Genomic DNA, 14,788 nt, shown 5'->3' with positions numbered 1-14,788 from the left:
TTACCAGCTGAAGCAAAATAAACATGCATATTCATTAGGGGGGGAAAAAGACTTGAGAACAAGTGACAAATATTAGCAAATAATATAACCTACGTTGAAAGTCTTAGCTGACATTTCCAGAATCTTCCTCTCAACTTAATTGACTCTAAGGACCGCATACTGCATGAATAGGCCTGAAAAATAATTTTCTGAGACAATTTCAAACCACTGCTATACTCGGCAGCAGTGCAGAACATGTGAAAGCTTCCCAGACTAAAGAACGTTGGTGTAAATATAAAATGAATATTACAACAGTATTTTATGCTGCCAGAGATGAAATTATATCATAGATATTTAACTGAAGGCTGATTAGTTGTTTTTAGAATTAGCTTTAATTAGAAGTAGTGTTTTTTCAAAATTGTGGTGGAAGTATGACCTTCTTTAAATTGCTGCAATCAATAGCTGAATTATTACCTTGCTAAATAAATAGACTGTTTTCAAGTTCCTTTTTGGAATTCCCCCAGACCTAAAAAGAGGTAAATGATGCTTAAATATAGCTTATTTTCACATATGAGTCTCACAAAATACTGTCCAAAAGGCAGAGTTTTAATGATGAGGAAGGAAAATATTTTTCTAAGAATCACTGTATTTCTTTTACAAATATGTTGCAAGATATTGTAGAATTGGATGAATCTTGATCAACCAGCGGCCCCAAACACCTTTGAAGGTAGTTGTGTTTTGAATAGGAAATAGAAGCATGTGATTTTCAAAGTCACTTTCTGACCTATATATTTTTTCTGTGATATACGGTTTAAGAAAACCAGGTGGAAAATATTACTTTTAATGTTTGTGTCTAAGTCCTTTAGTTACCAAAATAGATTTTAGAACTTAGTGGAAGATGGTTGTGTTGGTAGGACGATAAATTAGCAGTAGGAACTTGATGCAGACAGCCTATGGGACATTGCACAGTCACCTTGTAAATCTTTATTTCAGTTTTGCTATTTGTGAGGTGGAGATAGCAGTCATCTCCACTTCATAATGGTGATCATCCAGTGTGGTGATGGAAGTACTAAAGAGACCATTAAATACAAGCCTACTTGTAAAATAAGCAAACTGGGTTGAAAATATGGTGGATCTCCCTGTGACTGGATCTCTCGAATTGCTTCCTTTCTTAAGAGGAAAGGCAAAATATGACCTAATGCATTTCCATGAAAACACTGACAAGACTGGGTTGATACTAGGGGAAATACTTTTTTTCATAAGGAAATTATAATTAAGACAATTCTTTCTATTGGACATGGCCTCTAAGCTATCTAGTACACAGGGAAATTATTTCTTTTTTAGCAAATGCTCAGTACATCACTACAATTATTACTAGGCAGCTGAGATGGCTGTTGGGGCAGTGTTGAATAAACAGCAGCTCCCACCTGTACTTTACAGATGTGAAGTGCTGTCTGCAAATTACATGATTTTGCAAAATCAGTCATCCCTACCCCACTAGTTCATGTGCTGTCAGAGTAATGGCCATGACATTCTCAATATTGTCAGCAATAATGCTCCATTGACAAAAAGAAAAGAATGAGGACACACGCAGCCCCAGGTCTGGTAATATTTGCCTTTTTACTCTTCATAACATGACATGTGATGTGTACGGTTCTGTGTGTTGCCCTTTGTATGAACAAGTGCTTTGGGAAAGCTTACATAATGTTCTGCATGACTGGGTAGGCACCAGTAAAGTCAGCTTCATTGTTCCTCTATGTCAATCAAACTAATCTGAAATCTAAATTAGATTAGCTCCGTCATTGAAATTATACTTTGCTATTGTAAAATCTAAAAAAAAAAAAAAAAGAAAAAAGAAAAATAAGTTAAAAACAGATCTTAATGCTACCATAACATTTCCTGTAGGAAGATACACATGGGTAAGAAAGCAACTGCAAATTTCATAGTTCTGTTATCTTCCTGCTTGACTTCATTTTAATTGCCTATGGTGTTTTGGTAAAATTTCAGCATCTTAAACCCAAAGAAAAGCTAAAACTTTAGGCTGGGGTTTTGTTTTATTTTCAAATGTCTAGGTACTGAGAAGAGGAATGTCTTTTTCTTAATTGTTTTTGACTCTGGAGAGCATGGTGGGTTGAAATCTAGGCAGTTTAATGTAGTAGAGCCTGCTTTCAAATTTGAGCAGCTCTGGCAATTTTCCCAGGGCTTGTAAGTGATTTTGTCATGTCAGAAACTGGTACCATACTTTTGGCACTGCGTGTGGCATCTGGGGAGAGCTCTCAAGCAGTAGGAGCCACACACCACCAGAGGGTGCCAATTACCTTTATAAGCAGGGTCTCTGAAATAGTCTTGTCAGATAAACGCTGCATTATTTACTGCGTGGACATGTTGAGGAGGTTGTACTGGGCATTATGTCACCAAAAGTCTCTGGGTGACACTTCTCATGAGCATAAAGCCATGTGAACCAAAGCATGCAGCACACAGCTCTGTGCTCAAGGACAGTGTGGCAAATGCCTCTGTGCCCAATTGCAGAGGCAGGATCAGGTGTATAATTTGAAGGACCGCCTGCAAGAGGTATTTTAAAGCATATGATGTTCCACAGCTCAGAAATCTGCAGGGAAATGGGTGAGTAACAAGGTGTGAGGTCACAGGAATGTGTTAGGAGTGGTGTCCTTGCAGAGCAGGCAGCAAACTCCCAGTGTAGCATTTTAACTGATACGTGCAGAGACTTTGGGCATCTTTGCATGTGCTGCCCTCTGCATGGGTGAAATTTAAGAGTGTGATGGCATCGGAGTTGCACTTGAGAAGGATCTTTCCCCTTTCCTCTCTCCTACTGCAGTTGTTACCTTCTGCAAATGCTCCCATTATAAACAGCCTTAGTGCTTCTCTGAGCCTCCAAAGAAGCCATTAGTGGGAAGCATAGAGAAGCAAAGACAGGTTTGGGGGTAATTATATTGAAGGAACAATTTATGAATTATGAGCATTTTAAAGTGATAGTAACCTCTTAGAGTTCTACAGTATTAAAGCAGTCTGTGCTCTGACAATTTGGATTTTTTTTTTTGTTTGTTTACATAAAAGGTACTCTGGTCTGAAAGAATCTGTAATACTCAAAGAGTGAAAAATATAGTGGTGGTCCTATTTTGATTGTTTTATTTTTGGGGGGAGGATGAGGGTAGGGGTGTGGTGGGTTGACCTTGTCTGGCTGCCAGACGCCCACCTAACTGCTCTCTCACTCCACCTACTCAACAAGACTGGTGGAAAACAGGATGGCAAAGCTCATGGGTTGACATAAAGACAGGGAGAGAGCTTACCAATTACTGTCATGAGTAAAACAGAGTTGCCTTGAGGAAGATTAATTTATAGCCAGTTAAGGATAGAATAGGACAATGAGAAACAAAAACAAAAACTAAAACACCTTCCTCCCACCCCTTCTTCTTCCCAGCTTCGACTTCACTCCTTCACTCCTGAGTCCTGAACCTCCTTCCCGACAGCGGTACAGGGTGATAGGGAATCAGGGTCATGGTCAGTACATAACAGGTCTACGCTGCACTGTCCTCCTCATGCTCTTTCCCTGCTCCAACATGGATCCTTCCCATAGGCTGCATCTTCCTCAGGGCATGTCCACCTCCTCCAGTGTGGGGTCCTCCCCAGTGTGGATATCTGCTTCACCATGGACCTCTCTAGCAGCTGCAGGGGAGTCTCTGCTCGGGCACCTGGAGCACCCTCTCTCCCTGCTCCTTCTCTCACTTCGGTGTTTACAGGGCTGTTTCTCACACATTTTCACACTCTTCTCTCTCAACTCCTGCGCAGCATAATTTATCCTTTCTTAAATACATGTTCTCAGAGGCACCCCACCCATGGCTGAGGGGCTCAGCTGTGCCCTGCGGTGGATCCATTGGAACTGCTGTGTCCAGGGCAGCCCCAGCCTCTCCTCACAGAGGCTGCCCCTGCAGCTCCTGCACAGTGCCCACCAATGCCTGGGCACCTGTGCCCAATACAAGGGATTAAGGAAAAACTACAGCATTTAAATACCAAGATGAAGGGAGAAATGGAGAAAATACTGAAGGAGGAAGTGGCATCTGTTGAGTTAACCAAGAGGCCAAGGTTTCCTGGTTGAAATAGGGAGCTGCAGGCTGTACAGCAGGGCACCTGGGTCCTGTAGGACACCAGACAGGTCATGCTGTAGCCAGAGCTCTGGAAGAGTTTTCTAATGGAGGGAGGGATGGCCAACAAAAGAAAACACTTCATAGGTAGAATAATGAGTAACAACCTTGTTATTTCATTTTCTCTGAGGATTTATTTTCCCAAAAGTAATAACAGAATCAGTTTAAGAGGAAGATGGAGCAAAAAGAAAGTGGAGGTGAATGAAACTCAAGACTTCTTCATGCTCTGTGGCATCCCATCCTTGCAGAAATTTACTAGTTAGCTTTTCATTTTCACCGTGATAGACTTTTGTGTTTTACCTGGATGTGCATGAATTAATTTATGTGTCCACTTACATCCCATGCCAAGCCACTGTCTGACCCAAGGTAACATTATTGACATCTTCTCCACTTTCCAGCAATTAAGTTTCTTCCCGGACAACAATGATAAATCAATTAATTGTCTGGTGATTTAGTTTTAGAAAGATTAAGAGCTGCAGGTAACCAAATGTGTGTGTGATAAGTAGGAAATCTCATTCTTGGCTATGGGGACTGTTGATGAGTAGTTTTGACCATGAGCAAAATGCATCAGGGAAGGATGATCACAGTTGCCTGCTGCAATAAAGCATCGAAGATATCACTGTTTTAACTGTGAAATTTGTCCTATTTTGAATGTAGTAGGACTTCTTACAGGCTTAAAGTTAAATCACAGTCCTCTGCTGAATCTAGGTCAAAATGATGATAGGAAGCAGCTTGCACAACTAATGTGTTTGTACCACATTCCCCTCTGCCTCCAGTTTCAGAAAAGGTGTCAGGTGTTTCCATGCAGCTGCCCAAGCAGACAGAGGAAATACATTAGAAAAGAATTGTCTGTATGTGGGGAAATGTTAACTCTTATGTCTCTTTAAAGCGTTGTAAGTGCCCATTAGTGAGGAAGTCAAGGAGTCAGTCGTTCTCAGGAGGGATATATCAGCATTTGCTGCAGTGTTTGTGTTGCAGACCCTGACTTTGTAATGTGACCCATCCCTCAATTCCTTACGAACCCCTATCAGATCTGGAGCTTATGTGATCCGGAATGTCATCAGGAAACATATAGGGGACCAGATCTGCAAAGGCAGTGAGACACCTGCCTGTCCTGGATCTTCATGTTAAGTAGGTACAGGATTCCCTCCAGAAAATCTGCATATTTGGCAACTAAAAAGGTGACTATTTTTTATCCATTTCAGGCTGCTTCTATTGCGCATGAAAATGACTCATTTTCTACTTTTCTTTATTGTCTTTGTTATGATGTAAATTTGTTTAGACTGCTGGGAATGTGACAGAATGGATGAGACAGATTTTGGCAGGAAATTGCCTGTCTGGGTTTGCATGGCATTCCCAGGCACTGACTGCAAGTTCATTTACATCGCACAAAGCCATGTCTCTGTTTTCAGAGTCTTAGAGACAAGGAGGCCATCTGAGGGACCTGAGGGAAACTCCGAAATGATCCTTGATGTCAGTGGGGCATACAGAAGTTCAGGAAGATCTTTTGAGGGATGGAAAGTGATTTTAAGTGGATCACCCATGATTTCTGACCTGACAAGGGTGTTTGAAATGTCATATGGAGGAGTTGCAGATTGATTTTAAGTGATTGTCAGTTCAGTCGTGGGTGGGATTACACATGGAAAAGCATGCCATCCCCCAGTGTTAATGAAATTCCATTGGTGTTCATGAAAAATGTGGAGATTAGTTAATGGTAGTATCTGACATAATTTGTTATCTCGTGTTTTATTTCTGATGCCTTTTTGCTATAAATAGTACAACTTAGTAGGAAGATGACCATCAGGAGAGATGATCTTTGGACTTTTACTTCTTTATACATAATTACATTATGTTAATTCCTTAAGGACTGGGTCAGGTAGAGCCTCTTGAATGGGAGATTGTTCCTTGCCTTCAGTTGCTACTGTTCCTGGTCAAATACAGAAGACAGAAGAAACTGCAAGGGGTCTTGGGAAGAGCTAGAGGAAAGGCTGTCAGCAGTTCCAACAGCAAGACTGCAAGGCTGATGAAAGGAGCAGGGGGAGGCCACTTTTAGGGGAGGAGGAAGGGCTTCTCCAAGCTCCTTTTCTAAGTTGTGCAGAGTTTGCTGCGGCTCAGAAGGTTGCTGAGTGACTCAAACCAAGCCTGGAAGCATGACTCACTAGCAAAGACATATGAGGCAATGGGTAAGTTGGTTATGAACCCTTTTATCCATGTTATGCTTTCCCAAGTCACTTTGAATTTTCTTTGTTGAAGTTTGCTCTCTTGGTTTATAGTCTAATAAAACTGTGCTTTCAGAACTTAAGTCTTGGTACTTATGGGGAGCCCTCTACAGAAGAAAGTCTGAACACATGAACATCTCAGAGCTCTCACCAGCTCAGGAATCCATCACAGGCTTTTAGGACAATTGCTCTTTATGATCTTTCTCTCTGTGTATCTGAACTCTGCCTATGTTTTGTCTATTGGCTATCATTCCCACTTCCTTCTTCTCATTAAAATAGCCATAAAATTGTTCATGTTGATGTTACAGCACAACTGTCAATTACGTTATCATCATACATCCAGTTGACACGAGTGGGCTAAGTGAGAGGTTTTCATCTATTTTTTCTTTTTAATGTTCATCAGTACTTGAAACTTAATAACTGAAATTTATGGCGAGTTGCAAAAAAATAGTCTAGTGGAATCTTATTTGTGTGTCTGAATTGTCTGTTGACTTGCCTGAAAACTCAAGAAGACAATGTTCTGTATACAGTTACATTTACTTCTTCTTTGTACTTAAGACCTTCCTTTGTCAAAAAATATATATTAAATGGAAACTCTGAAGAGCTACAATAATCCTACTGTGCAATCCAGGCATAATTTTCCAAGAACCTGAATGACAAGAAATTTCAACTCCATTTTCAAATCCCTATGATCTCAGCCACAAGTGACAAATGGATTGCTACTGTCATATTTTACTCATATCCCTTGCCAGGTATTTAGGGGGTTCTGAATAAAACATATTAATTTTAATTTACAGAATGAAATCCATCTGTAGGTACTTAATCAAAAGTTTGCATGGAGAAAAAATAGGTATAAAGATTAAATGTTATTTTTTGAGAAATATTTTTAGCATTTATTTCAAAATAAAGCAATCAAAACCATAAAAATTAGTTACATCTAGAATTATTTAGAAAGGTTGCAGAGTTCATTTTCATTTATGTAAAAGTAACTTTAATTATCCAAAGGTCTTGATTTAAAGTGTCAAACTCCAGAGCTGCATTTTAGGCCAAATGCAAAAAATGTAGCACAAAATGTAAATATATTTATGTAATGTGCTCATAAATGATTCAGTGTTTAGACACCAATCTAATTTTGTTTAAACTGTATCACTTTATTGCAGGCTACAAGATTTTGAAGTTTGAATTAATGGGCAATATAGATTTAGCTTGTGGGTGGGTTTTGTTTTCTTGTTTTTACTTTCTGTTATTTTTCATTACGGGGAAAAAGTTAGCTTTTGGGTGAGGAAAAACTAAAAAGGAATAGAGAAAGATCTGCCTGAGTTTTTTCCATTTGACAGTCAATAGCTATGATGGTAAGTCCCCACTTAGAGCTGATGTTCTAGCTTTTTCTTTGGTCTCTCTCCTATACTTAGTATTTTCAGTGGAAAAAAAAAATGTAGTAGCCTTTAGTAAATTAAACTAAGCTTCTCAGAGTACTCTCCAGATAGAAATTATAATAATGAAAATAAATTCTGTGAAAATATGGTGCATGAATTAGTTTAATTGGTGCAGTAGTTCTGTGTAGGTGAGTATGACCTGCTATTTGATTGTGTGTATACCAGTCTCAGGGCCACCCAAGATTCTGAAGAGACACATTTTCAAATTTCCTCTGTTGTACAAAGTTCCAGGTTCTCCCAGAGATAAAATATCTCCAAAACAAAGGAAGCCAAATGCCTGCATGTTTCTCTTTCCCTGTGTAAAGGAGAATTTCCCCTTTTGGAAAGAGGAGATTGCTTATTCCTTAATCGAAAATATGTGCTTCAATGAAAAGATATTCAAAAGTTTCCCATCCCTAGAAAGAGATGGACTTCAAGAAACAGGAAACAATTCTGGGGACCAAGCCCTCAGTTAACAAGAAAATACTCAGTACAAAACCCCCAACCAGTTCTAAAATAGGTGGTATTTTTCATTTGTTTGTTTTGATTTGGGGGGGGGGGGGGGGGGGGGGAGGGTTTTGGTGGTGGTGGGTTTGGGGTCTTTTTTTGCTTTTTTGAGCTGGACTAAGATGTGAGCAAAAAGTAAGTGACCAACATATGGTGAAAAGAAAAACACCAATGAGATGCAGAACAAGTTACTAGATGTCACTGACTATTTTTTATGCTTAGGGAAAAAAACAACAACGACAACAAAAAGATATAATATTTGATCTGGGACAAACAGTCAGAGGAGTGGCCAACAAAAAGATAACACATGGCAGAGTGGGGAATAACACAATCTTGTGCATATGTGAGCTACCCTGAATGGCCATTTCGGTTAAAAGCTCATTTGCAGAGCTTTCTTTTGACCTATTCTCTTCATTTTGGTAGTAAAATCCCTGAAAACTGTACAGACTTCAAGAAGCAGCCAATTATAGTAAGTTTCCCACAACAGAGCTCTCAGAGTACAGACAAATTTTGAGGTGGGTAAAAACTTGGTAATAGGAGGGAGCCCTGGGTATCTTCTCCAGTCATGTACAACAGGAGAGTGAAGGTCAGGGCTATAGGTGGATGGTTCTAGCTACTGTATTTTAGCTTCCTGTTTTCCTTTTATCCCTTTGGACAGATTCTGTTTGATTTAACTTACTTGTCATTGGTAAGGAAGAACTGCTAATTTCTGAGCATCCAGACTACGAGATATGGATGTGTTCCAATACTGAATCACAACAACTGATTTTGTGAAAGCATTTTCCAGCTATTAATTAAAACTAATAGAGGTGACCTATAATGTTTTTCATGCCTTTAAGAGTGTTCCAACATAAATATCTGGAGAGGATATACTTGTTCTGAAAAAAATGCGTGGTGTGTAGGGGAGGAATGTGCTTGACAGTCTTGTTTTGAGCTAAGGAATATTGCTGGCACTGCAGCAAACGTATGTAATAGGCCTCAGTAACCACTGAAGCAATGAGGTTGTAGTCTCCAGTAAAAGTTGTGCAAAATACAGTGAATTCTATCTAGAATTTAGAGGAAGGAGGATACATTTATGCAAGTTAGGTCACAGTGCCATTAGCTCCCTCTTAACATCAGAAAGCACAGACAGGTGAAATGTCTCCTAGTCTTACACATTGAAGATTGTTTTATTAACATTTTGAATTTGCAATTGGTAGTTTTCTATTTAGGACCACTTGAGTTCTCAGCAGATGTTTTCTCTTGAAGTGTCATCACTCTTTTTTGGTTTTATGTAGCAATTAATGATATCTTCTTAAAAGAATCATTATCATTCTCTTCTAAAACATACGGCATTTTACACCATAAGAAAATGGAATTTAATACTTCGTGATCCATTGGATATGCTTGTAACTGTTTTCTTCAACATAATAAACACTTATTCTTGTCTTTTGTCTCTTGTTGCTATTGTTCAGTTTTCAACACTTGGTGCATATCTTCTGTTTTGGAATATGACTTTTTTACTCGGTAAAATGACATCAGTTCTGCTGCACTGTAGAATAGCTTTCCTTTTCACTGTAAGCCTAGATCATTGCTCAGAAGTGGTTCTCCAGTATTTATAAACCAAGATCAGCTGTTGGCTGAAACTCCAGAAGCTGCAGAAAAGTTTATTTTGCTTTCAAAAGCACTTGTGTTTTACCTGCTTTTTTAAAAAGTGCAAAATGGAGTTTCTTTAATTCACTATATAAACTTGGTTTAATTAAGTGTGTTTGTTTCTGGAAATTGTCTCAGGAGAAGGCTACACTGCTCAATACTATTATTTTTGCTTAATGTGCATGTTGGAGATGGCCTTTAAAATACATTTAATGGTCAAGTTGCTACCATCATGTGAAGGTTTCCTTCTACTCAATATTCTCAATGTGTGGCTGTTTCCACTGAGTAAAACAGGGGACTCTCTATGTGTAACTGTGCTGAAGAGAATTATTTGCTACAGCACTCACTAGAGTCATGTCTTCTGTGTAATAAAGTCTCAGTAATGGAATAGGAATTTACCTTACATATCAGAAATTTTAGTTAAAATATAACAAGTATCGTGCAGAAAAAGTTTTATTTTAAAAAAATTAGCCATCCAAGGGGTGTTATTTGTTAACATTTTATATTTGTATTGCAATACTATAAATGTTTCTGAAGGGAAAGAGAAAATCTCAGCAGGACTTATTATCTCATCGGCAGGTTCCATCCATTTAGATAGATATGAAACCTCTTCTTGTAAACTAGGTTGCCTGTGGTGGCCTAGCCTCCCTACTCCTGTCCCAGCTTGAGCTCCTTGTGCACTCAGAACTGTACAGAGCATTTCACTGGCGGTTCCACAAGTGCCTTGTGCAACGGCTGTACTTCTTCCCTGTTCCTACTCTGAATATTGTGTTTGTTTTCATTCTTTTGCCTCTCCCTCTGAGCTGACCAAAGGAAATGTGCCTTATGATTTCAGTCATTCAGAACCAAATAACAATAGCTTTGTACGTCTCTTTTGTAGATCTGTTTTCCTGAATTCAGGCTTGAAGTCTTTGAAGACCACCTCTGACAGTATGAAACTTTTCATAAGGGGAAGTTTTTGTCCTTTTATTTTACTGTTCTTTTTTGTGCTCCCAGCATTTTAATTACAGTCTGGTTATTACCGCTTTTCCTGTTGTTCCCCAAAATGAAATCTGTGGGAGACAAAAATAATTGGAAGCATGATAAATCTCAAAAGAAACTGAAACTGAGGCTATGATCTTTTGTTTGCTTCTTTCTGTAGACTCTTAAATCTGATAGGCAGCACCTTCAGACATTAGCATCTGACTAGTCTGAATACTCCTGACATTTGAAGACATCATAAATAACCATTTAACATAATAGGCCTTCGAGATTTGAACAGTTCCTGAATAAAACTGTATATGTGTCAAAATTGAATGTGGTGGTTTCACTTGTTTGCTCAGGCTTATTCTAAAATATAATTTCAATTTTAACTTCAGACTTAGAGACAGGCATTACTTATTACGAAAAATTAAAGACAGTTTTTGGAGGAGGAAAGAAATCTGCCATTGAAGTGAGAGTGGAATGAGTTGAACTTTGTCACACTATATAAGATCAGATACTCGAGAAATAGTTGGGATATCTGGAAAGCTTGTGCTCTGGCAGTCTTTAGCAGTTGTGCTAGACTGTGTTTTCTTTAATTTCTTGTATCATACAGTTAACTTTTTTTTTCAGTTAGTAGTGTGTTAGCATTTGTATGGTACAGGGTTAATGAGCCTTGTCATATAGCTGCCTAAAGTTTTATTACACTTGTGCCATTATTAAAAACATCTCCTCTCATGATCAAAACAATTGTCTCTGAAAGAGCTATAAAAAGTGGATACATTGCATATTAACAATGTCGGTTTGAGCAAGATATGTTTTAATAACATACATACCAAAAGAAATAAACATTATGCACAGTCTTTAATTAACAGAATTGCTTTTAAGTGTTGATAGTTAGGATTAATGATGTTGATTATAAAGTGCCATTTTTTCTGCCACAAATATAATTCAGGGTTTAGAAACTGAGCATTGGGGTCCTGAGATTAATTTTCCCCAGGGCAAAACAAAACATTATGCTGACTCAAACTCCTTCCATCTTCATGCCAGAATGACATAGACATTAATTTATAATTTTTTTTTGTTGTCTTTACCTAGTTTAGTATGTAAATTGCCATTATTTGAAGCTTGTGCTCCTTTCAGCTACAATATCTTAGTGTAACATTTATAATCATTGTTGAATTTTAATGCTTTGGATTAGATGAGAAATAGAAGAGAAAAAAAGGAAATAGATTGTCCATATAATTCATGGTAATTAGGGGTTTTATTAAATTGCATTCCAGTGAACCCTTAGTACTTTCTGAAGGCAAAAGAGGAAAGCACATGGAAGAGCATTCTTCAAAATCACTCTAATGATGCCAGCCCCTAAGGTGCTTCTGATGTTCACATTTCTATTGAGCACCATAGTATTCAGCCTATAAACTCTCATCGAAGACAGAGGGAGAGACATTACAAGCTAAAAGTTCTGCTTTCTTGCTTTCCATACCTTTAAAGATGGTACCCTGTCCTGGTTTCGGCTGTGATTCAGCTAATATTTTAGTTTTTCCCTCTTAGTAGCTACAATAGTGCTGTGTTTTGGATTCAGTATGGGATTTGATATGAGAAGAATGTTGATTATGTACTGATGTTTTTCGTTGTTGCTAAGAAATCAAGGACTGCTCAGTTTCCTATTTTGTGCTAATGCGCAGGTATACAAGAAGCTGGGAGGGAACAGAGCCAGAGCAACAGATCCAAACTGGCTGGTGGAATATTCCATATCATATAGCGTCATGCTCAGTATATAAATAAGGGTTGATCGGGAAGCTCACTCTGGCTTCAGGGATAGTGGTTTCAGGATTCTCTCTTCCCTAGCCTGGGGTCACTAGCCAGGAACGGGCTAGGCATTGGTCAGCAGGTGGTGAGCAATCACATTGTGCATTACTCATTTGTATTTTCTATTATAACTATTATTATTATAATTATGATTTTAATTTTATTTTGTTTCAATTATTATTTTTTTTTTATCTATACCTATGAGTCTCCTTACCCCTACAAGTCTTCCCCGCATTCCCCAGGGGTGGGGGACGGTGAACAAGAGGCTGAGTGATGTTTGGCTGTCAGCCAGGTTTAAACCATGATATACCCAAAAGGATAATGGGAGCAAACCCATGTCATTCTTTTCTAACGCACAACTTTACCCCACATTATGGCTATTCTGTGAAAACAGCACTGACGAGATCAGGCATGAAAGATGCAAGAAGCCACCTATTTCATAATATCTCTTCTGAAGATATCAAGTCAAGTCTTGGTTGTTATCCACAAAATGTGAGGGCTAACCTAACAAACTGTGATAGTGTTACAATGATGTGTTGAAGATAATCATGGATGTTGGTCTCTTGGGTTTTCTCAGTAGCTTGAAATGAAGGATGGCTGTGTTGTCTATTCTCTTTGTGTTGCTCCTCTAAGCTCTACAATGGTGATTTATAATTCATAAGTTAAGGAATATGAACTCTCTGCCCTGATTATTTATAGAACTGACTCTACATTTTTTGATAAGTATTTTAAATTAATAATGTAAAAATCTATTGATTTTATTTATGTGTTTCATTTAATATACAGGAATACTTGTTGGGGCATTTATGGAATAGTAAAAATAACTCAAAGGGATAGATGATGGCTTACAATTAAAGTCTGCATGGGAGAGGAGTTTAGAATATTGTGACTTTAAATTATTGCAACTTTTGATCCTCAAGGCAGGGCTGCATACACACACTTGGAAGTGTTTTAATTGAAGTGTTGCACCAAGTTAACTCCTTTTTTTGTTGATGAGTTAGCATTCACCAATCAAATTAGACCTTACATTATGAGATGCAACAACAGAACACAATGGATGCTGTTGTCAGTTCTTACAAATTTACAAGTCCTGTGGCTGTTTTATTTACTTTAAATATTGAACCAAGTGCTCCTTGAAGAAAACCAACACCAGATTTATTCTAAGTCAAAGAGCAGCTAGACATTGCTCCATATTCTGAAAAAAACCCATTTCAGATGATATAAGCAGGAATGTTTTTCTGGTCTCAGTGGTCCTCTGGTCTATAACAGCATCTATCAGCCAAAATGATTTGTCAGCTTCCTTGGCTTGTTGTGATACATACCCATCTACTGACCCATTTTCCACTGAACCTTGTGGGCTGGTATTTTGTAAGTTAGTACAACATTCTAAATATTGTGAATGGAGTAAATCTTAAACTGTGTTGTTTTTGTAATTATGGTTTTGAAAATATGCAAGCTTAATGATGAGTCTTTATTTTGCAAGATATTACTGAGAGCAAATAAACTAGCTCTAAAATGAGTGTGTTAAGAATTAGTATGGTGTATTTCTGTTATTTCTGAATTATTTGTATTGCCTTGTGACCTACCTTACACTCCTTGACAAGCCAATCAACTTTAGTCCAAAATATCAAAATGCAATTTCTAGTATTTTTTGTGGACCAAGCTCAGATTAGGGGTAAAACTCATGTATTAAACTCAGAAGAACTCTGCAGAGAAAAGAAACCCAAATGTAGGTCAAAGAATCATTTATTTGCTTCAGTACATACTTCCTGTCTACTGTGACATTAATTAGCAGACAGTAATAATGACTACTAATTGCCCATAATGGTGTTCTGTCCAAATTCTACTACAACATCTAGCTAAAGCTAGTCACAACTTTTTATTTTCTGAACTCCATAGACGATGCTTTTCCTCCTTTCTTCAACATAAATGCAAGCATTAAAGTAAAGGAGGTGGTACTAAAAATGCTTTATCCTCAGATATCAGAGTAAGGAGGTACACACTTTTACCTTTTACTGCCTGACGCTGGACTTTATGCTGATTTTTCTGTGCATGAGCTGAGATGCTCAAATTGCTACATGTGAATCTGAGGAGGCTTCAGTGC

The sequence above is a fragment of the Strix aluco genome, chromosome 1, assembly GCF_031877795.1.
Source record: "Strix aluco isolate bStrAlu1 chromosome 1, bStrAlu1.hap1, whole genome shotgun sequence".
In the NCBI taxonomy this organism is placed as follows: Eukaryota; Metazoa; Chordata; class Aves; order Strigiformes; family Strigidae; genus Strix; species Strix aluco.
Note: the sequence above shows the minus strand (reverse complement) of the source record.